Genomic DNA, 23,090 nt, shown 5'->3' with positions numbered 1-23,090 from the left:
AGCGACATAACACTATATATAGCTCTACAATTGTCCAATTCATTAGCAAGCCATTAATTACCTATACATATATGTCGTTCTGGAAGGAGAGTTTAATAACAAGTTTACTTGTATATGAAACTTGCCAGCAGCACCACAAGATAAAAAGTACGTAAATACTACATGTAGAAGTTATGGATGACTGCACAAGAGAGAACTTCTACTCCCACTAATTAACCCAGTTTACCTTTATTGATCAATATTGAATGATCTATTTTCAATCACTGGACTCCAATATTTCAAGCTACCTTCATGTCAGACTTAACCAATATATTCTTGTAAGACAAGATTTAGCCATTTAAATCAATCAAACGCATATAACAAGTTTGAAGAACAACAAGTTTTAATGCTACCAGTTAACAACTTCAAATGGCAAGAAACGCAGGCTTGAAATAACATATATATATATATATATATATATATATCAATATACACACCGGTTTCTTACGTTTGGAAAATTAAAGAATTATATTTATATATATATCAGGTTTTCCTAGCAAATATGTATCTAATCATATTTAGAGTGATTGGAAATAATGCATTGGATCCAGGGCCTGTTAGATGGCTCTGATACCAAATGTTGGAATTAACCCTAAAAGCTAATAGTAAACCCTAGAACACAATGCAACAAGATTAGTGAAACCTTACTTGAAGAGGCCATGAACATGATGCAAAGAGACTCTTCTGCTCACCTGGAAACCTGTATTCTTATGATGATAGTCTCAAATGAAGAATAGTTTATCTGTGAGCAGGGAATCCTTTTTTAAAAAAGCAAGGTTACCCAACTTCCATCTATCGTGGAGGTTGGTTATAGAGCTGTTACTTTCAGTTCCAGTAGTGGAGGAAGTAGTTCTAATACATGCTTCAAAATGCAAAGAACGATGGATGTAACTCCTCAAGTATAGGACATGGTTTTACACGTATACAAATCCCTGACTGATTTATAATTTCAAACATGTTGACACATCTTTATCACTACTAGTTGAGTCTAATTAGCATTCTTACAGTTTAGTCCATGAGCATAGCCTTGACGGTCAAGAGCAAACTCGGTCTCGTTGATGGATCAGTTAAGAAACCAAGTGCAGATAAGCCTGAAGAGTTGCAGCAATGGAGTCCCTGCAACAACTTGGTCAAGACAAGGTTGTTAGGATTGATGTCAAGGGAAATTTCAAGGAGTGCCATCAACTATAAGGATGCACAATAGATGTGGCTTGATCTGCAACAACGATTCTCTCATGTGAACGTAGTTCAACTATTTCACATAGAAAACAAGATTCATGACTGTGCGCAAGGCAACATGACAATGTGTTCTTATTTTATTAAGCTTAAAAGTCTTTGGGATGAATGAGATGTATTATGTTCAATCCTAGCATGCAGTTGTGAGACAAAGCAAGAGATCACATCCTACATGGAAACTCAGAAAGCAATGAAATTTCTCATGGGTCTGAACGACTCATATACGACTATTCGTAGCAACACTCTCCTACTGGAACCTTTGGCCATGGTGAATAAGGTGTACTCATTGGTTCTTCGCCATAAGCGCCAAGTCGAGGTTTCTATTGGAAATAATCCCATCCAACCAGAGGCGGTTATTTTTGCTGTGAAAAACACGAGCCATGAGCAAGAGTCAGAGGATAGTGGCCATCTCTGTGGAAAATGCAACAAGATAAACCACATCATTAAGAACTGTTATGCCCATCTTAAATGCACATTTTGTGGTAGAAGGGTCATACACTTGATTATTGCCGCACGAGAAAGATAGCTGCTAAAGCTGAACAAAGGTGTCCCTCGTTCTCTAAAGGTAATCAAATTGTAGCACATGTAAGTGACAAAAGGGAGACGATGCCTAACTTTCCTTTTTCACATAAGGATTGTAAACAAATCCTTCAGATGTTGTGTAGGAAAAAATTGTGAAAACAAGTTCATTGAGCAACATTTATGCATGCAATTAACAATTAAAGGAAGAATCATGCTTGTATGCACTCAAAAACAAAACTTTGCCATGAAATGCAAGACCTAGTTGTTGTAGTGAACCAAGGCTCAACTCAAATCTTGAAGAAAAGAGTTGAGAAACTTTTATACCTTTGAAGCACCTCTTTGCAAAGGAGATTCACCCATGTGAAGGTGTTCTTTCCTTAGTCTCCTTTCTCCTTCACTCCATGGATGTGGATGGAGAAACTTTACTTCTTGGCTCCATGACTTCTTGGATATAGATTAAGGAATGGATTCTTCAAGTTCCCAAGAAAGGGAAACTCTAAGTTTCCACACCAAGGAGATCACTGAGGAAGAGATGAGTGACCTAGGAAGAAATGGATGCTAGTCTATTCTTCCAAGGGTGGCCGACCTCCTAAGAGAAGAGAGAGCCATTTTGTGTTTTTCTCTTTTCTCATAAGCAGTTATAATTTCCTTTTTATAGCCACTTACATTGAGTGGCATAATTGAAATTAAAACCAATTCTCCCTCGCACTCTCTATGGAAGGGCATGTGGGTTCATTGGGTTTTCATGCCCTTTGTGTTTTCAAGTTGTGATACAACTTCAGTTGTTGGACTTGACATTGGAAGCCCATTAGGCCTTGAGGCCCAAAACTAAGCCGAGGTCTAAAATGAACTTATTTGTTTGATTAATTAACATATTAATTAATCCTAGCCATAAATAATTAAACCATTTAATTATCCTTACTCATCTCCGTTGCTTTTTCAATCTCTACCTTACACGGTGTATGATCCATTAGGTTCCTTTTATCAAGGTAGTGGGTGATTAGAACTCTTCAAATCGATTGTGAATTGAAACTTACTTTTCAATTCTCCCTTTAAGGCTTCCACAAACCATGAGTGACACTTAGCAATATGTCATGGCTACCCAAGCTAATCAGAAGAGGTGGAGAACCTATTCAGTTTGGGATTACAATGCAATACGGTCTTTCTCTAATACAATACTCTTGACCACATTGTTTGATTTGATAGCTTATTCATGTATACTATCCAATGTGATTCTCTTATTTATATGATTACCTTGAATGTGATTTGGAACGAATTCCTAAATCTCATTCATACTTTGGTCAGAGATGCTTAATCATATCATAGAGTATTCTCCCTCAAATGGTTTGAAGGTTAGAGATCCCTTGTTGTGCATTCACTTGCCCCATGGCTAAGTTGCTTAACCTCAACTATGTCATGGACACCCTTTCACGGAGTGACTTTAACATAAACAAAGATCAAGGACATAACCATAAGACAACTATGATGCTTTCAGTCAAATGACTACTTTGCATTATGTCAACCATGAGTTTTCATGTGACATAAGTATGAGAACTCCTTATTGATCGCGTTCAGTGGACTCATTCTCTATTGAGCACCTACATGCTTGTCTTGGTATCAGTCACACCAATAACTCGAGGCCAGTCACTCTCTCTAAGAGAAGACATAGCACGTACTGATCTTAACGAACTGTCAATGCCCCATTGGTAATCCTATGATCATGAACGTTTAGGATATGTATATGAAAGAGAATGATCTCATGAATCTAACTTCTTTAGATCACATTCTCCCAACTACATATTCCTTGGACTTATCGTTTAAGCATATAACATTTATATGAGACTTCTTTAAACAATAATCTTTTCCCTTTATATTAAACTAGATTAGTTTAACATGTGAAATGTCCGTAAAGTATCATCATATGATTGGCCTTGGGGCACATTTCAAACAATCTCCCACTTGCACTAGAGCCAATTAGCATGTTCATCAGTGATGATACCTTTTTTGAATTCATTTAAAAAATGGCTAAGTAGTAGGCCTAAACAATGGATATCTATATGTTATCTATAGAAGCAACCTTGAGAATAACGATGTCACCATTATACATGATTCTCAATCATGTGGTTCAGTCTCTCATTTGAGTTCGGATCTTGATGAGACTTTGATTCCCTAGCTTGAACTATCGCCCCATTAGTGTCGTAGTGTGGATACATTAGAGACGTTTTCTAGTTGGAACCTAATGGAGAGTTCATAAATGAACTTTTCCATCCAAACAACATTGTTGTAAGCTTCTATATGGCGATATATTTTGCATGCATGATGGAACACACTAAAGTCATTACTTATAATGTTTTCATCCAAATATCTCTTTAGTCATAATAAAGAGATATCCAATTATCTCTTCATTCATAATGAAGAGACATCCAATGATGGATATGATATTAGATTCATAATCTAATACATTTACGCTTCCATTGCGTTACTCCAATTTTTCCTCATTCTTGAGGAATCTATCCTTTAGTATTTCTTAAATACTTAAGGACTCACTTGACACTTGCCATGGTTCTGATCCTAGGCTTACACTACTATCGTCTTGTACCGATCTTGGTACAACTCATATCAACATTTTTCATACAATATGAAATACGTAAATCATCTTTTTGCGTATGCATAAAGGTTTATATTTACACATTATGCTTCTTTGGGAGTCAAAAGGATACATTCCCTTTTAGAAGAGCAATTTCCTAGTCTAATTGGAATTCTCCTTTCATTTGAAGTTTATCATTTGAGAAAATTCCTACATCTATCGTCTATCAATAAGGATTGAGATAATCCAATTATATCTTGAAATTTATCATTATAGATTTCCATCCCATGTATATAGACTATGCCTCCCATATACATTCTATCATTATAGAATGTTTAAATTCATAACTTTAACGAAGAAGAATTCCTTCCATTTCCAAAATTAATATATCATATATATGTTCAAATTTAGGAATATGATTAACTCCCACTAATCTTTTGTAAAACTAGTAAACAAAAGATTTGTTTACATCTTTACGAGAAATCAAATGATTTGATTTTTTCTCTCATAAGATGCTTATAGCTCCCACTAGCTTGCCAAGATTCATGATGGATGGATCTCTACAACTTCCATGCCTTGTGATTCCTAGTCTCAGACATATATTATCAAGACTATCTTGGTAATGGTTTCAGAAACCCATATTATGTCCAAACATTGAATCACCATTTAGTTGTAGCTAGCAATCTTCGAATTAACAGAAACCAAGACTACGTCAAAGATGGTTTCTTTTAAGTCAGCCAATCTCGTTGATTGTAGTCACCTTAAGCTGCCAATTAGCTATGAAGGTTTCACTATTTCGGGTCAAATGGTACTATACCATTTCCTTGAGTATATGTCGTATATACACTCGATGTAGTCATAAAGATTTTCATTCTTATTTCTTTCGAACTAAGAGGTGTAACTCTATGACATAGTCATAAAGTTCAAACCATTCAACTGATACGGTTTATAGATCCTTCTTGACTACCTTAGAGCTAGTGGTGTAGGAACTAGGTTGTTATATTTGTTGATTATCATCTTGTCTCACAAAGAATCCATTCTTTGGGTTCTATCTCTCTTTCATTTGCTCTATCTTAGGCAAATCCTATTGTAGGATTACAATGAACTCCCCAATAAATAACATTTGTTAGTTGGTTTATAGAAGTGATATCCAAAGGTTAATTTAAGGATATCCCACAAGATTTTTCTCAAACAAATATTGCTTATTAGCACACAACCCCAAATCTTAACACGATTAAGACTTGTCGTTCTTTCCAACTACATCCTATGGAGTCATGAAAATTTTGGAAGATCTTCTAATTGATGACATCCAACGAATTACATCTTATTCAAGTTTGTTCTTCTCCCAATGGAGAAATCCATTATCTTATGATGCTACTTTCCTTGATATCTTTCAAGGAAACTCTTCTAAAGTGTTATTTTTCCTTGGATCAAATCTAAGGAGGTAAATACTTCAGATGTCTTACTCATCAACTTACATTCTTGAATTCTATGAAACCTTTTGCAAAGTATTCGGACTTTTGTTTATTCAAAATAAACGATAGTCCAACCGAGAGCGATCTTTGGTAAATGTCATACAACATGAGTGGTATTATGTTGTGGACAAGTGCCACTAACATCTAAGTGAATTAACCTCAACAACTTTGTGATTCTTTCTTCTTTTCAAAAGAATAAAGATTCGAACATTTCTCCTTTATACAATTTTAACAAGAAGGCATTGGATCCAGATCTAATGATCCAAAGCATCCATCTATTACCAACTTGTAATTTATGTTTTAGTGGTGTCACAACTCAGTGGAATTAGTCACTACCTTGCAACCTTTTGGGTTTTAAGCATCACTATATTTTAAACAGTTAACACTACTACATCATCTCTACTATAGAGACAATCAATCAGACTATAATAATCCAATCATTCATTAATAAAGAACAATGTTTTGTCACACAAAACATTCATCCATCTCTTAAAATTATAGTGATGGAATCAAGTTCCTTATTCAAATTGGAATGTAAAGACAACCTTTGTTTTTCCAATTTCTTTGGTAGTTCATATGAGGAAGTAAGTACTATCTGCTTTCGCGAGATCTATATTTTATTCATGTTCCGAATGTGAAGTACTTTCTCTTCTCTCATTAATCTTCTACTTCTTATTAGCCACACTTTTTCAACGATTGTAAAAACATAGTTACTGATACGGAATCAAGCATTCAGGTAGAAGAACCAGCTATTTTGAACGATTTAAGAATAATTTACAACACATTTGAAAGGTGTGTTTTTGACACTTGCAAGACATTTCTTGCAAATACCCCTTCCAATGTCCATCATTTCATAAAGAAAGTTTGTTCCCTTGGAGTTATTTCGCCTTCTTTATTTGACTTCTCCATTGACTACAATATTCATGGTCCCTTAAACTCCTACTATCTCTCTTAAAACTCATTTCAATTGTGTTATACACATCAAACGATTTGGAGAGCGTGCAGTTATTGCTCACTGTACAATTGACAATAAACTTAGTGACGCATTTGGATAGGGACTCAAAGGGAAGTCCTTGCCTAGTTTCCGTCTCCTGAAGTGGTTTAACACTTCAAACTCAATGATTCAAAATCATCATAAGTCCATGTTGATGGACTATTTTTGTCAATCAACCATTATGTTCTAAACATGATTACAAACTTTCAAGAGTTGTTCAAGGCAACTTTCATTTCTTCATGCATCAATTTGTTAGTGAAGAATCATGGCACATAAAGTGTCCATGCCCTTGTGTTTACTTCTCAAGTTGCTTGTTCATTTAACAAAGAAATAAGCATTTGTTGTTTGTGTTGTCCTCTTTATGATAGACTTATCTAACATATTCTTCCAATGATACATTATCAATAGGAAGATTGTGAGGATGAGACTACTTAGGTACATGTACAATCCATTCAAGACAATCTATGGGATTGTGGTACCAGTCCGAAAACTAAAGCCTTTGGCTTTCCTTTGTCAAGTTTTGGATAGTGTTTACAAATATATCAGTAAATAAATACATAACAAATATAAATTGATTGATTTTAAGCTATTTGATCTGGGTTTTTAAATCAAATAGCTGATAGAAGCATATTCATGCGACTTAAATGGCTTGTTCTCGTGCATTTACGTTATGTTTCTCTAGTTATTTTAGTCCTTTATGCTTCTTTTGTGTGTTTTCATGTTCTAAGGGCTTAGGGAGCAAGAAAGTGCATTTTGAGGCTATTTGGGGCACTTTTGGGCAAGGATTGGATAGCTTAATCATGGAGCAAAGAGGATGGACGAAATTGAAGCCTTGTATGCTCTTTGAGGACATCAAACAAAGGGCCTAGCCCAATCAAACATATTATGCCATGCAACCCAACCTATTTTAGGCCCTTTCTATGTACTTAAACCCTAGCCCTTTAAACTAGCCCTATTATCACTTATCACTTTCATTCACTTATCACTCACCACATATCATTCATTTATCACTTAACATATCATTCACTTATCACTTATCATACTCATAATCATCTACACATTTCAACCATTTAAACATATGCATTTCAACTCACATGCACATGCACCCCTAATCCCTTCACTTTCATGCCATCATTTCTTCCCCCCCAATGCCGTGCACTCCTTGAGCATTTCCAGTTTTTCCCCTTCTCTTTGTATTCACAAGTCACATGCATTCACTTCATCATTACACCACCACTCATTCTTTAAATCCACATGCACATTTAATCATTCATTCAAGCCCCCTTGTGCCATGTTTTCCCCTTTGTTCCCACCCATCACATGCATCATCATCAAACAAACACTCAATGCCGTGCACTCCCACTTCATCATTCCAGCTTTCCAACTTAATTCACATGCATTCCATCCTTTAATATCCAACCCACATGCACTTTAATCATTCAATTACCCCATTCACACACCTTTTCTTCAAAACTAACCCGTGCATTTCCTTATATTTCCACAATCTTAATCAGCCAACACATGCACAAATCCATCCATGTCGTGGGTTCCCTTTGCTCCCCTTGTGCAATTCCAGTTTTCACATGTGTCCTAGCTGTTTTTCCATCATTCCTCCACACAAATGCTTAAACAAACAGCCATATGTTCCCTCCACTACCCCTATAAATACCCTAGCATTCATTCATTCAATGGACATCTCTCCATTTCTCACACCACAACACAAACACACACCATCTTCACATCCTGAAATTCCCTTCCTTGCCGTGGGTTTCTTTCCATTTTCTATCTTTCCTCATCCATTTCCATAATTCCCCAATCCATTCAACACACCAACAACATCCCTTAGACCTTGTGCCATAATAACGAAGAAGAGAAGAGTGCCTAAACGTTCATACAATTCAAGTTTGAGTTGTTGGAATGTTTAGGTGTTTCTTTGATTTCAATGTTTAAATTCAATTTTCTTTGTTTTGTAATGGAAGAGAAGAGTGCCTAAACGTTCATACAATTCAAGTTTGAGTTGTTGGAATGTTTAGGTGTTTCTTTGATTTCAAGGTTATGAGGAACTAAACCCCCTTTAGCTAGGGGGTGATTCGAAACTATGTTTATATTTGCAATATGAATTGATTACTTTTGGTTGGAATTTCATAAGTTGTGGATTCAATTCGTTTAACTGTTTGATTGATAACTTATTTATGTATGTTCATTGAGATTGCAAGCTTAATTTTCATGCATGAATATGACGCTAGAATATAAGTGAGTTTCACCTAATCGTTATGAACTTATATTCACAAGTAGTGGAGGTTGCTTATAAACAATCGCGTTAAACGAATTCTTGGCATAAGTTTCATGCGTATTCCATAGTAACGAATGCCTCGTCAACACTTATAATTTTCATTGAACTTAATGATCTTTGTTGAATGTCTCTATCATGCGTATTCCATAGTTAGGGACTTTGATTAAGAATAATTTGGTTGTAATGCGTATTCCATTCAATCCAACGAATCTAGGGAAATCTGAAAGTTAATTTAAGCGGACCTAATTAACTTGGAGCATTGAGTTTCACAACTTATCGAAAGACCAACTGAGAATCAATATTGTATGCAAGTGTAACATGTGTGGAGAAGAACCCCTTGGCTATTTCATCATCCATATTTTCATCACATTCATATTTACGTTTTGCCTTTAATTACAATTTGTCCATTTAATTTAATCTCGTCCAAACACAATCCCCCCCCATCTTTTGTTAAGTCTTAATCATTCGTATTTGTTTTATTTTTGTGTTTTCAAGTATTTGAAGTCTTGTGTACTTGTTTTGAGTTCTTGTTAAGTAAGTTAAGTGTTATAAAAATTAGTTTTATTTATTTGAATCAAGTGTTTAGCACCCCTAGTTAATCCCCGGTTAGAACGATCCCTACTTACATCATTACTACAATTGTCACAAATAGGGTTTAGTTTGTGCGCGTATAAATATCGCATCAATAGCAGCACCCACTATTTTTGGCAAATTCCATATCCTTCATTGGAATTTTAGAGTTTTGGAGGAAACTCTTAGTAGGGTATGGGAGGCTCACTATTACCAAGCCACCTCACAATGATATGATGTTGGCTAGCATCAATACTAATGAGAGAATATGCTTACTCATTTACATCTCATGTAAGTACCTATCTTATTTGGCCTCTAGAGAATGATACCTCACAATGATATGATGTTGGCTCCATTGCACTTAGTTAAGTCATTCCCACCATGCAAGTTCGGGTAGGGGTTCAAGAACAACCTCACAATGATATGATGTTGATCATTCTTGTTGCCTACCTTCACAACATCATGTATGCGTATAGAACTCCTCCTGAGTGTAAGCACATACTTTGTACTCCTCCATGATAGGGTAAAGTCGGTGTATGAGTCACAAACGATCGGAGCTTACCACGGTGGAAAGCCACGAAAGAGTGTTTAAAGCACTCTCATGCTTGCCAACTTAATAACGGTTTAGTTGAGGGTTTTTAGGTCTCATCACATATAAGCATGCATTTTAGTCTCATTAAAACAATTTGGTCCTATTACAACTATTGGTCCATGTGATTGATTTAGTAGTATATGATACTCCCACTATGCTTGTAAAACGATTTTTAAAGCAAGAGTATATGGTACTACTAACATAAGCTTTGCATTCATTGATGGACTATATAGTTGCCTTAGGGCCTTAGGATGACTATTGATGCGAGATTTATACGCACACAAATTAAACCCTCTTTTATCAATTGTAGTGAAGAATGTAAGTAGGGATCGTTCTGGACCGGGGATTAGGAGGGATTGTTAATCACTTGGAAACTGACTCAAATATGTAAAAACAAGTTTAAAACACTATACTAGACTCAAAGAATGCAAAACTAAACTTTAAAACACCAAAACAAACCAAAAGACTCAAAACAGCACCAAAACACTCAAAACAGCCTTAAAAACACAATCTGGGCAGTTTTGAACACTAGACACAACTTTGGACGAAAATTGGTTTTACTTTGACCTAAGACACTTAAAAACACAAACTAAAGTGATTTCTAACTACTATGACTCAACAAAGTAAAGGGGGATTGATTTTGGACGAATTTAAAAACAAAACAAACTTTTTAAATTAGAACAGATTGTAAAACGAATTTGATGGAATTGAATGGATGGGAAGCTAGCTAAGGGGTTCATCTCCACACATGTTATACTTGCATATAAAACGATTTCCAATTGCTTTTCAATTACCCATGAATTCTCAACGCCCCAAGTTAATTAGGTTCGCTTAAATTAACCTTCAGATTTTCCTAACGTTATTGAATTGGATGATTGCATACGACAACCCAAAACATTCCCCACAAGTCCCCTACATGATTGCATAATAGAGATACAAGCAAGAATCATTAAGTTCTATGAAAACCATAAGCATTGACGAAGCACTTGTTACTATGATTGCATGAAACTTATGCCAAGAATTTACTTAACGCGATTGAGATCATCAACCTTTACTACTTGTGAATATAATTCCATAACGATTAGGTGAAATTTCCTTATATCCTAGCATCCAATTTATGCATGATAATTAAGCGTGCACTCTCAACCAACACACACAAATCAATGTAATTCACATAGATAAGTAAATTGAATTCACAACTTATGAAACGCAATTAGAAGTAATCAATTCATATAGCAAGTATGTTCATGGTTTCGAATCCCCCCCTAGCCAAGGGGGGTTTAGTTCCTCATACGCACAAAACAAAGAGAATTGAAATTAAACATTGAAATCAAAGGAAAAGAAACACCTAGAAATTCCAGCGACACGAACTTGAATTGCATGAACTTCTGAGCTTCCTTCTCCTCCTCCTTGGTGCGGCAAAGGTCTAGGGACAGGTTTAGGGCCTTAGGTGTATGGATGAATGGTTATGGAGGGATTTAGTAGTGTTTAGGGGAAGGGGATGGTGCGGCAAGGCTTAAAACTAAGGAGAAAGGTGTTTGGTGGCTGCGGCAAGGGTGTGGAGAGGTTTAGGGCCTTAGGTGTATGGATGCATGGTTATGGAGGGGTGTAGTAGTGTTTAGGGGAAGGGGATGGTGTGGCAAAGCTTAAAACTAAGGAGAAAGGTGTTTAGTGGCTGCGGCAAGGGTGTGGAGAGGGTTGGACGAATTTCTGGGATTAATGAATGTGTATGAGAGGTGGTAATCTGATCTAGGGGTTAATATGAGTATATATAGGCACTTAAAACCCTAGGGTAATCAGATATGGACTTGAATAACCCAAATCCACAAGGAAATAGGCCATCTAGAAGGTAGGAAACCCCAAAGGAAAAGGAATAGAGGCGCCAGATTTTTAGGGTTCTAGAAACAAAGTGTTTTGTGGCAGAAATTGGCACTTCTAGAAGGATTTGGGGCGCCACTTTTGTAGGAGATAAGATAAGGTTCCTAGAATCATGTTTTAAGGGCCAAATTTGTAGGGAAAAAGAGATAAGGGTGCAGCACCTTTGTAGGGATAATGTTAGGGCTTCTAGAAAGCCTAAAAACTAAGGGGATTTGGATAAAACCCACGGCAAAGATAGGATAGGGCATCTAAGGCTTCTAGAAACCCTCCAAGATAAGGTAAAGTGCATGGCATCCCTATAGGATTAGGATAAGGTGTCCTAAAGTGTTTAGGACTCCTCTTTGTGGCTGAAAACCTTGTGCATTAGGATTAGGAAAGCTAATCCTTCTTCATCTTGGAATTCTTCTCCTTCTTGGACTTGGAAAGCTTCTTTGTTGCTTCACTTGAGACCATTTGGATTTTGACTTTCCTTCATCAAGTAGGAAACCTTAGTTGAGTAGGAATCTTCATTCTTCTAGGAATCCTATTTCAACTAGGAAACCCATCTTAACTAGGAATCCTAATTCAACTAGGAAACCCATCTTAACTAGGAATCCTAATTCAACTAGGAAACCATCTTCCATTTAGGGACTTTCCTACTTCAACTAGGAAACCTTGCTCAAGTAGGAATCATCATCTTCAAGTCTTCAATTTCGTCCATCCTCTTGGCTCCAAGCATATGATGTCCATTCCAAGCTCTAATTTTCCCCAAAAGGCTCCAAAATGCATCCTTTTGCATACTTTGCTCTTAAAACCTGAAAACACATAGAACTAGCTTAAAAGACTACTTTACTAAGGAAAAACACTATAAATGCACAAAAACAAGCTAAACTAAGGTGCGCAAATATGCTCCTATCAAATTCCCCCACACTTAGCTTTTGCTAGTCCTCGAGCAAAACAAAATGAAACAAAGTAAATAAACGAAGTAAAACGAGTAAAACACAACCTGCACCTTCCAACAATCGCCTCAGGGATTTCCAATGCACATGACATGTTAAAAATCATCATTCCCACAGATTTTAGCCATCTTTACGCTTAAGCATTTACTTAATCATAGTCACTACTCATTAGTTCACAAATAACCAATTAAAACATGATTTTGAATGTAGTAACATGCCTTAGAGAATTTCCTCAATTCCTTACTAGATATGCACTCAATTTTCACACAGATTTTCTGACTACACACCCTATACTAGTTATATGTGAGAAGATAGATGTAAATATGAAAACGAATGCTCACATATATGTATGACAAAGAAAGCACTTTTCGGAGTTAATAACATGTTTAGATATGATCTCATGAATGGAACGCTACTACCTAAATGCGAGAACCAGTGACACCATATGCTCGTACCAATTTTAAACTCCACAAATTGAAACACATAACACTCAAGATTAAAGTCAAGGGTTGTAACGGGGCTAGGGGTATTGGCTAACAAAGAAAGGTAAAGGATAAAACAAACGTTCTTTAAACAATAGTAAGCAAAGCAATGAACTTGATACTTAGAATTCACTTAGAGTGCAGAGAATAACTTTAAACACAAAGGGGAATACACATGCATACTTAGGGTCAAATGCAACGTTTTGGACCCTTTCTTCAATAATCAACAACTTAGAGCTCATTTTATGCTCTTCCAACTCCTTTTCATACTTTTCACAACTTTTTCTTTTTTTTTCTTCTTATTTTCCACGAATTTTCTTTTTTTCTTTTCTTTCTCTCTCTTTTTTTTTTCTTTTCTTTGCCGTGCCTCATTCAAGACTTTGGCACACCCCTATATCAAGAATCCTTCCCCCACACTTGTTTTCTACAATGCAATGATCAAAAGGAATTCATCTTTGAGTTATGCTTTTACTATGCTTCAAGAACAAAGGTATGGGTGGTCCTAATCTAGGCTAGGTGAGGATAATTGTGGTTTAACCAAGAAAGTAGGCTACACAAGGCTCAACGGGGTTAAATCCTACAAACAAATGAAATAGGGAAATATGGCAATTTGGCTATGGTGGTCACTATTAACTTCATCTTGAATATGTGTTATGCAATTCAATAACATGTTTTGAATGAAATTGGCATGGGTTCTAGTATTTGGAACTAAATGATGAAACGCCTTCTAAGTAGTAACCAAGCAAAGAATAATGAGATCATGCAACGACTTTAGAAAACAAGAATGCACAGATTTTAACTCTCCAAATAAACGTTTAGGCTCAAGTCTCACAAGGTTGTAGCATTTGTTTGAGTTCCTTCCTTCAAGCATGTTACAAAAACTGATTTTTCTTTTTTTTCTTTTTGATTACATGTGAAGTCATAAGTTATAACCACAACCAAGCATGAACCAAAGAGTAAATCAAACTTTCATCCATGTTAATCATTCTCTTTAACAGTCATGCAATTACAAACCGAATCCTCATCATTGTGTTGGAAGGTACCCTAAGACACAAACAAACACACAAAAACAACTTAAAAACAACTCTTTTTGGGTTTTCAAAACAATTTTTTCAATTTTTTCTGGGATTTTCGGATTTTCAGAACAACAAATACTAAAACACACCAAAATAGCCTAAAAACACTTAAAAACAGCAAGAAACAACATTTGAAATTATGGGTGACAAAACCCTACGAATTTGCATCAAAACACTTTGGTTACCCCCCCACACTTAAATCAAACATTGTCCTCAATGTTTCAAGCATAGACTCACACAAATAGCAAACAACAAACAAAACAACATCTAACAACCTAACATGGCAGAAACAAAATCAACAACAAAGAGAAGAGTTTAGGAACGCAAATCTGGAATTGGAGTGCTTTCTCGGTCTTTCTTTGTTGAATGCATGGGTTGCCTCCCAAGTAGCGCTTGCTTTAACGTCGTACAGCCGGACGAACATTCTTCTTATCCTCTCTTGGAGCCCACGGCATGGAGTGGGATGTCCTCCACAACTTGCCCTTCAACACTTTCGTCATATGGCTCTATGAATGGGAGGGGATAGTGATCCTCCCTAATGGTGGTATTTTGGTTCCTATAGTTCATGTAGACGCTCTCACCACCTTGAAATCGATTTGGAACCATCTCGCCAATTTTATCCTTAGGTACGGCCAGATTGGGTGTTTGTAAGGTAGTGGCGTGCTCCTTATGCTCTCCTTCAATTCCTTCCTCGATGGTGGTTCTAGACGCATCCTTCTTGATTGGTGTTGAACGTTCCTGCCCTATATTTTTAATTGTACCAATGGCAAAACAAGAACGAACATCATTAGGATTCTCAATGTATTCAGAAACTTTAAAGTTAATCGTATCACCGCCAAACTCCATAGTTAAGGCTCCCTTGGCCACGTCAATCTTGGTATGGGCTGTTTTCATGAAAGGTCGTCCAAGTAAGAGTGGCGATGGTGGAGAGTGGGTTGAATCCTCCATGTCAAGCACATAGAAATCTGCAGGAAAAATCAAGTGGTCCACCTGCACCAAAACATCTTCCAAAACTCCTCTCGGGTATGCATTAGATCGATCCGCTAATTGAATAATAACACCATCATTTTTAAGCTCTCCTAGATTCATAGATGCATAAACAGAGTATGGCATGACATTAATTGATGCACCTAAATCTAGCATAGCATGTTCGAACCTTGTATTTCCAATTACACAAGGGATAGTGAAACTACCTGGATCTTTGCATTTAGGTGGCAGCTTTCTTTGCAACATTGCAGAGACATTCTCACTTACATGGACCACCTCTTTCTCCCGAATCCGTTTCCTTGTTGTACAAATCTTCCTCAAAAACTTAGCGTACTTCGGAATTTGCTTTATTGCATCAAGGAGCGGGATATTGACATGCACCTTCCTAAACGTCTCCACGATGTCTTTTTCATCCTCCTCTGTCTTAGATTGCATAAACCTGCTAGGAAAGGGCACATTCAAAGGAAAAGCATTAGTAGGAACTGAACTTGACACGTTTTTACCTTTATTGGGTGAATTGGACGACTTGGGATCACTTGGAACTTGCGGCACATTTGGTTCCACCTTGGCCGTGAGTGGCCTTTGCTCCTCCTCTTCAGTTCTCAACTCGTCCTCCTCGTTGGAACGTGATTTGGATGGTTTGAGGTCAGATCCGACTTGCTTTCCACTTCGCAAATGCATAGCTTTTGCAGATTCGAATCCACCTTTCGGATTGACCACCGTTGAGCTAGGCAACCTTCCTTGCTCACGAAATTGCCCCATGAACTCGGCAATTTGTCCCACTTGCTTTTCTAAGTTGTCCACCCTCTTGTCTTGGATTTGCCTCTCTTTGTTTTGAGTTTGGACTTCCTGCGTCAAAGTAGTAAGTAATTGAAAAATCTTATCATTATCACTTGAATTACCTACATTGCTTTGGGCAGGTTGTGCTTGGGCTTGTGGTGGTGCCAACGGCTTTTGATAGAAACCCGGGGGTTGTTGCCTAAATCCGCTTTGTTGTTGACCTTGTTGGGGGTCTCGCCATTTGAAATTCGGATGATCACGCCAACCGGGATTGTAAGTATTAGAAAACGGATCACCACGTGTTTGGTATTGGTCGCCATATCCCACGGCATTGAGTGTCTCCCACCCTCCATTCTCGATTAATTGTGGGCACTTGTCCGTAGGGTGTCCTTGCATGGAGCATACGCCACAAGAAGCTACGGTTTTGACTTTTGGACCTTCCACCACCTGAGAAAGCAACGTAGTAAGGTTAGCCATTTGATTTTGAAGTTCGGTTATGACACTTACCTCATTGACTTGGTGTTGCCGTGGGGTACTCCTCTGTCCAACGCCTTCGTATTGTTGAGCGTTCAACGCTCGATTAGCAATCAACATCTTTGCAGCCGTAGGGGTCTTGTCCACCAAGGCTCCTCCCGCTGAGGCATCTAGCATTTGACGTTCAATAGGTAGAAGTCCTTCGTAAAAGTATTGTAGAAGTAGTTCCTCCTTCATTTGATGCTGTGGACATGAAGCAACAAGAGATTTAAAACGTTCATAATAAGTAGGAAAGGATTCACCTTCATCTTGTTGAATTCCACTTATCCTTTTTCGTAGGAGGATGACTCGAGAAGTTGGGAAAAACTTCTCCAAGAAAGCCCGTTTCATGCTCTCCCATGATGTGACAGTTCCGGGAGCCAATTCGTACAACCAATCTTTCGCTTTCTCTTGGAGAGAAAAGGGAAAGACCTTCATCTTCAAGATGCTCTCATCTACGTTCACCGGAGTCATGCTTGAGCAAACGACTTCAAACTCCTTCAAATGCTTGTTCGGATCTTCCATGGATAGCCCATGGTACTTCGGAATGTGATGTAATAGGCTTGACTTCAATTCGAACTCGGCAGTCTTGTCTTGAGCCGCCCTTGGGTATTGGATGCACAAGGGTGCGGCATTGGCCAATCCCGAAGCGGAAAGCTCCTTGATTGTTCGGTTGTCCGCTGCCATGTCTTCCACTTCTTCTTCAAATTCAGAAACGGACTCGGAACTTGCACTTGATTCACTAGGTTCCGGGTTCTTCCTCTTACGTCTCAACTCACGCTCAAAATCGTCGTCAAAGTCCAAGATATGTTCACGAATTGGATGAGAACTCCGAGTCATAAACTAGTATCTAAAACAAGAAACAAAATAACATAAGAATCTGATCTAATAAGAAAACGAAAATAACAATCCAAGGGATTAGCAAAGTTGCTAATCCCCGGCAACGGCGCCAAAATTTGATGCGAGATTTATACGCACACAAATTAAACCCTCTTTTATCAATTGTAGTGAAGAATGTAAGTAGGGATCGTTCTGGACCGGGGATTAGGAGGGATTGTTAATCACTTGGAAACTGACTCAAATATGTAAAAACAAGTTTAAAACACTATACTAGACTCAAAGAATGCAAAACTAAACTTTAAAACACCAAAACAAACCAAAAGACTCAAAACAGCACCAAAACACTCAAAACAGCCTTAAAAACACAATCTGGGCAGTTTTGAACACTAGACACAACTTTGGACGAAAATTGGTTTTACTTTGACCTAAGACACTTAAAAACACAAACTAAAGTGATTTCTAACTACTATGACTCAACAAAGTAAAGGGGGATTGATTTTGGACGAATTTAAAAACAAAACAAACTTTTTAAATTAGAACAGATTGTAAAACGAATTTGATGGAATTGAATGGATGGGAAGCTAGCTAAGGGGTTCATCTCCACACATGTTATACTTGCATATAAAACGATTTCCAATTGCTTTTCAATTACCCATGAATTCTCAACGCCCCAAGTTAATTAGGTTCGCTTAAATTAACCTTCAGATTTTCCTAACGTTATTGAATTGGATGATTGCATACGACAACCCAAAACATTCCCCACAAGTCCCCTACATGATTGCATAATAGAGATACAAGCAAGAATCATTAAGTTCTATGAAAACCATAAGCATTGACGAAGCACTTGTTACTATGATTGCATGAAACTTATGCCAAGAATTTACTTAACGCGATTGAGATCATCAACCTTTACTACTTGTGAATATAATTCCATAACGATTAGGTGAAATTTCCTTATATCCTAGCATCCAATTTATGCATGATAATTAAGCGTGCACTCTCAACCAACACACACAAATCAATGTAATTCACATAGATAAGTAAATTGAATTCACAACTTATGAAACGCAATTAGAAGTAATCAATTCATATAGCAAGTATGTTCATGGTTTCGAATCCCCCCCTAGCCAAGGGGGGTTTAGTTCCTCATACGCACAAAACAAAGAGAATTGAAATTAAACATTGAAATCAAAGGAAAAGAAACACCTAGAAATTCCAGCGACACGAACTTGAATTGCATGAACTTCTGAGCTTCCTTCTCCTCCTCCTTGGTGCGGCAAAGGTCTAGGGACAGGTTTAGGGCCTTAGGTGTATGGATGAATGGTTATGGAGGGATTTAGTAGTGTTTAGGGGAAGGGGATGGTGCGGCAAGGCTTAAAACTAAGGAGAAAGGTGTTTGGTGGCTGCGGCAAGGGTGTGGAGAGGTTTAGGGCCTTAGGTGTATGGATGCATGGTTATGGAGGGGTGTAGTAGTGTTTAGGGGAAGGGGATGGTGTGGCAAAGCTTAAAACTAAGGAGAAAGGTGTTTAGTGGCTGCGGCAAGGGTGTGGAGAGGGTTGGACGAATTTCTGGGATTAATGAATGTGTATGAGAGGTGGTAATCTGATCTAGGGGTTAATATGAGTATATATAGGCACTTAAAACCCTAGGGTAATCAGATATGGACTTGAATAACCCAAATCCACAAGGAAATAGGCCATCTAGAAGGTAGGAAACCCCAAAGGAAAAGGAATAGAGGCGCCAGATTTTTAGGGTTCTAGAAACAAAGTGTTTTGTGGCAGAAATTGGCACTTCTAGAAGGATTTGGGGCGCCACTTTTGTAGGAGATAAGATAAGGTTCCTAGAATCATGTTTTAAGGGCCAAATTTGTAGGGAAAAAGAGATAAGGGTGCAGCACCTTTGTAGGGATAATGTTAGGGCTTCTAGAAAGCCTAAAAACTAAGGGGATTTGGATAAAACCCACGGCAAAGATAGGATAGGGCATCTAAGGCTTCTAGAAACCCTCCAAGATAAGGTAAAGTGCATGGCATCCCTATAGGATTAGGATAAGGTGTCCTAAAGTGTTTAGGACTCCTCTTTGTGGCTGAAAACCTTGTGCATTAGGATTAGGAAAGCTAATCCTTCTTCATCTTGGAATTCTTCTCCTTCTTGGACTTGGAAAGCTTCTTTGTTGCTTCACTTGAGACCATTTGGATTTTGACTTTCCTTCATCAAGTAGGAAACCTTAGTTGAGTAGGAATCTTCATTCTTCTAGGAATCCTATTTCAACTAGGAAACCCATCTTAACTAGGAAACCCATCTTAACTAGGAATCCTAATTCAACTAGGAAACCATCTTCCATTTAGGGACTTTCCTACTTCAACTAGGAAACCTTGCTCAAGTAGGAATCATCATCTTCAAGTCTTTAATTTCGTCCATCCTCTTGGCTCCAAGCATATGATGTCCATTCCAAGCTCTAATTTTCCCCAAAAGGCTCCAAAATGCATCCTTTTGCATACTTTGCTCTTAAAACCTGAAAACACATAGAACTAGCTTAAAAGACTACTTTACTAAGGAAAAACACTATAAATGCACAAAAACAAGCTAAACTAAGGTGCGCAAATATGCTCCTATCAACTATGAACCTTTGAATCGATCCAACACGAGCCTAGTGTTGGATCTCGATCTAGGGTTGGTGATTGATTTTACTTATGCATTTAATCACATTAAGGCGTGTTTTCTTATTGGGCGTTGGATCCAACTACTCCAATTTCATGCATATCAAATAAAACAAGAGAGGAGTACTTCAAAATAAAGAAGAGCTTATGCTCTTTTACAACATTTGATCAAATCAAAATACTTTAAAGTAAAGAAGAGCTTATGCTCTTTTAAAACATTTGATCATATCAAATTACAACAAAAAACTAATCTACACATTCCCATGGTTCAAACAAATTAGAGAGACGGCCTTTCACATAGCTCAATCATCGTAAGCTTAGGTTCATAATCACCCTTTTTTAATTAATTAACGCTTTAACTAATTAAACTTGAATGCAACATTTTCATTTAGCTTTTTTATCCATAGAATAGATTTAAATGGAGCTAAATGAAATGAAAATCCAATTCTCATTTAAAGAGACAAAACTATTTTGTTCTCAACTAATTTGGGCCAAATGTAATAACCTCAACTTTTGGGCTAAATTGTAAAATACAAACTTTTGAAGTCACTTTGTAAAAACACAAAAGTCCACTACTTCATGTAATTACAACTAGAACCCAAAAAATTTCAACAAATACAAAAACTTCATTAAATGAGCAAAACAATTTGTCCTTTAGTGATTTTGGGCCTTTACGTAAAAACGTAAATTTTCAGGTCAAAGTGCAAATACATAAAAGTATCAAAACTTCATGTAATTGCATAAAAGCCCCAGTAGTACCCCCATTTTAGGGGTGGCCACTCATGGTGAGTAGTGATGGTGTGTGTGAGTTGATTTGTGTATTTGAAAGGTGATTGAAAGTTGTAAGTGATTGGTATGGTGTGAATAGTAAAAAGGTATGGGTATTGTTTGAAAAATCATACCATCCATCACTAACAAAACAAATAAACAACCAAACACCCTTTTTGAATCATAACAACAAACTTTTTGTTCTTGGTATGAACAACAAGAACAAAGCAAGAACATTGAAGAACATCCATGGAAACCTATAAGAGCTCCATGAATGTTTTCACTCAATAAAACTCAAATTTTCACTACTCAAAAGAAGGTTCACATCCTAGGGTACTTAGGGGTTCCTAATGTCACTTTAAAACACTTTTAACAAGACAAACCATAACCCAAAAATCCATCCCTTGGATTTGGCCAAATTTCTCCATAAACATGGCACCAAATTTTAGCTCCAAAATTCATGCTTAAATGAACTACATCGACAACTTTTGAGATGGAAAATTTCCTAACAAAATTTACATTCAAAGAAGCAAGAATAAAGCTTGTAACAATTACAACATTCAAATCATAAACTATAAAAAATACAAAACCCAAAACAATTCACCAACTACTAGACCTAGGCTTTGATACCACTTGAAGGAAAAATTTATCAAAACAAGTTCGTTTGAGCAACATCTATGCAAACAATTAACAATTAAAGGCAGAATCATGCTTGTATGCACTCAAAAACAAAACTTTACCCATGAAATTCAAGGCCTAGTTGTTGTGGTGAACCAAGACTCAACTCAAATCTTAAAGAAAAGAGTTGAGAAACTTTTATACCTTTGAAGCACCTCTTTGCTTAGCAAAGGATACTCACCCATGTGAAGGCCTTCTTTCCTTAGTCTCCTTGCTCCTTCGCTCCATGGAAGTGGATGGAGGAACTTTGCTTCTTGGCCCCATGACTTCTTGGATATGGATTAAGGAATGGATTCTCCAATTCTCCAAGTTCCCAAGAAAGGGAACCTCTAAGTTTCCACATCAAGGAGAGCATTGAGGAAGTGATGAGTGACCTAGGAAGAAATGGATGCTAGTCCATTCTTCCTAGGGTGGCCGGCCTCCTAAGAGAAGAGAGAGACCTTTTGTGTTCTTCTCTTTTCTCTCTAGAAAACCCTTATGAGGGAATGGGTTATAATTTCCTTTCTATAGCCACTTACATTGAGTGGCATAATTGAAATTAAAACCAATTCTCCCTCGCACTCTCTATGGTTGGCCATGTGGGTTCATTGGGCTTTCATGCCCTTTGTGTTTTCAAGTTGTCATACAACTTGAGTTATTGGACTTGACATTGGAAGCCCATTGGTCCTTGAGGCCCAAAACTAACCCGAGGTCTAAAATGAACTTATTCATTTGATTAATTAACATATTAATTAATCCTAGCCATAAATAATTAAACCATTTAATTATCCTTACTCATCTCCGTTGTTTCTTCAATCTCTACCTTTCACGGTGTATGATCCATTAGGTTCATTTTAGCAAGGCAGTGGGCGTTTAGAACTCTTCAAATCAATTGTGAATTGAAACTTACTTCTCAATTCTCCCTTTAGGGCTTCCACAAACCATGAGCGACACCTAGCAATATGTCATGGCTACCCAAGCTAATCAGAAGAGGTGGAGAATCTATTCAGTTTGGGATTACAATACAATACGATCTTTCTCTAATACAATACTCTTGACCACATTGTTTAATTTGATAGTTTATTCATGTCTACTATCCAATGTAATTCTCTTATTTATATGATTACCTTCAATGTGATTTGGAATGAATTCCTAAATCTCATTCATACTCTGGCCAGAATAATCATATCATAGAGTATTCTCCCT

Source organism: Pyrus communis, chromosome 15 (assembly GCF_041283825.1).
Source record: "Pyrus communis isolate YQ-2024b chromosome 15, ASM4128382v1, whole genome shotgun sequence".
Lineage (NCBI taxonomy): Eukaryota > Viridiplantae > Streptophyta > Magnoliopsida > Rosales > Rosaceae > Pyrus > Pyrus communis.
This window is presented reverse-complemented; position numbering follows the sequence as displayed.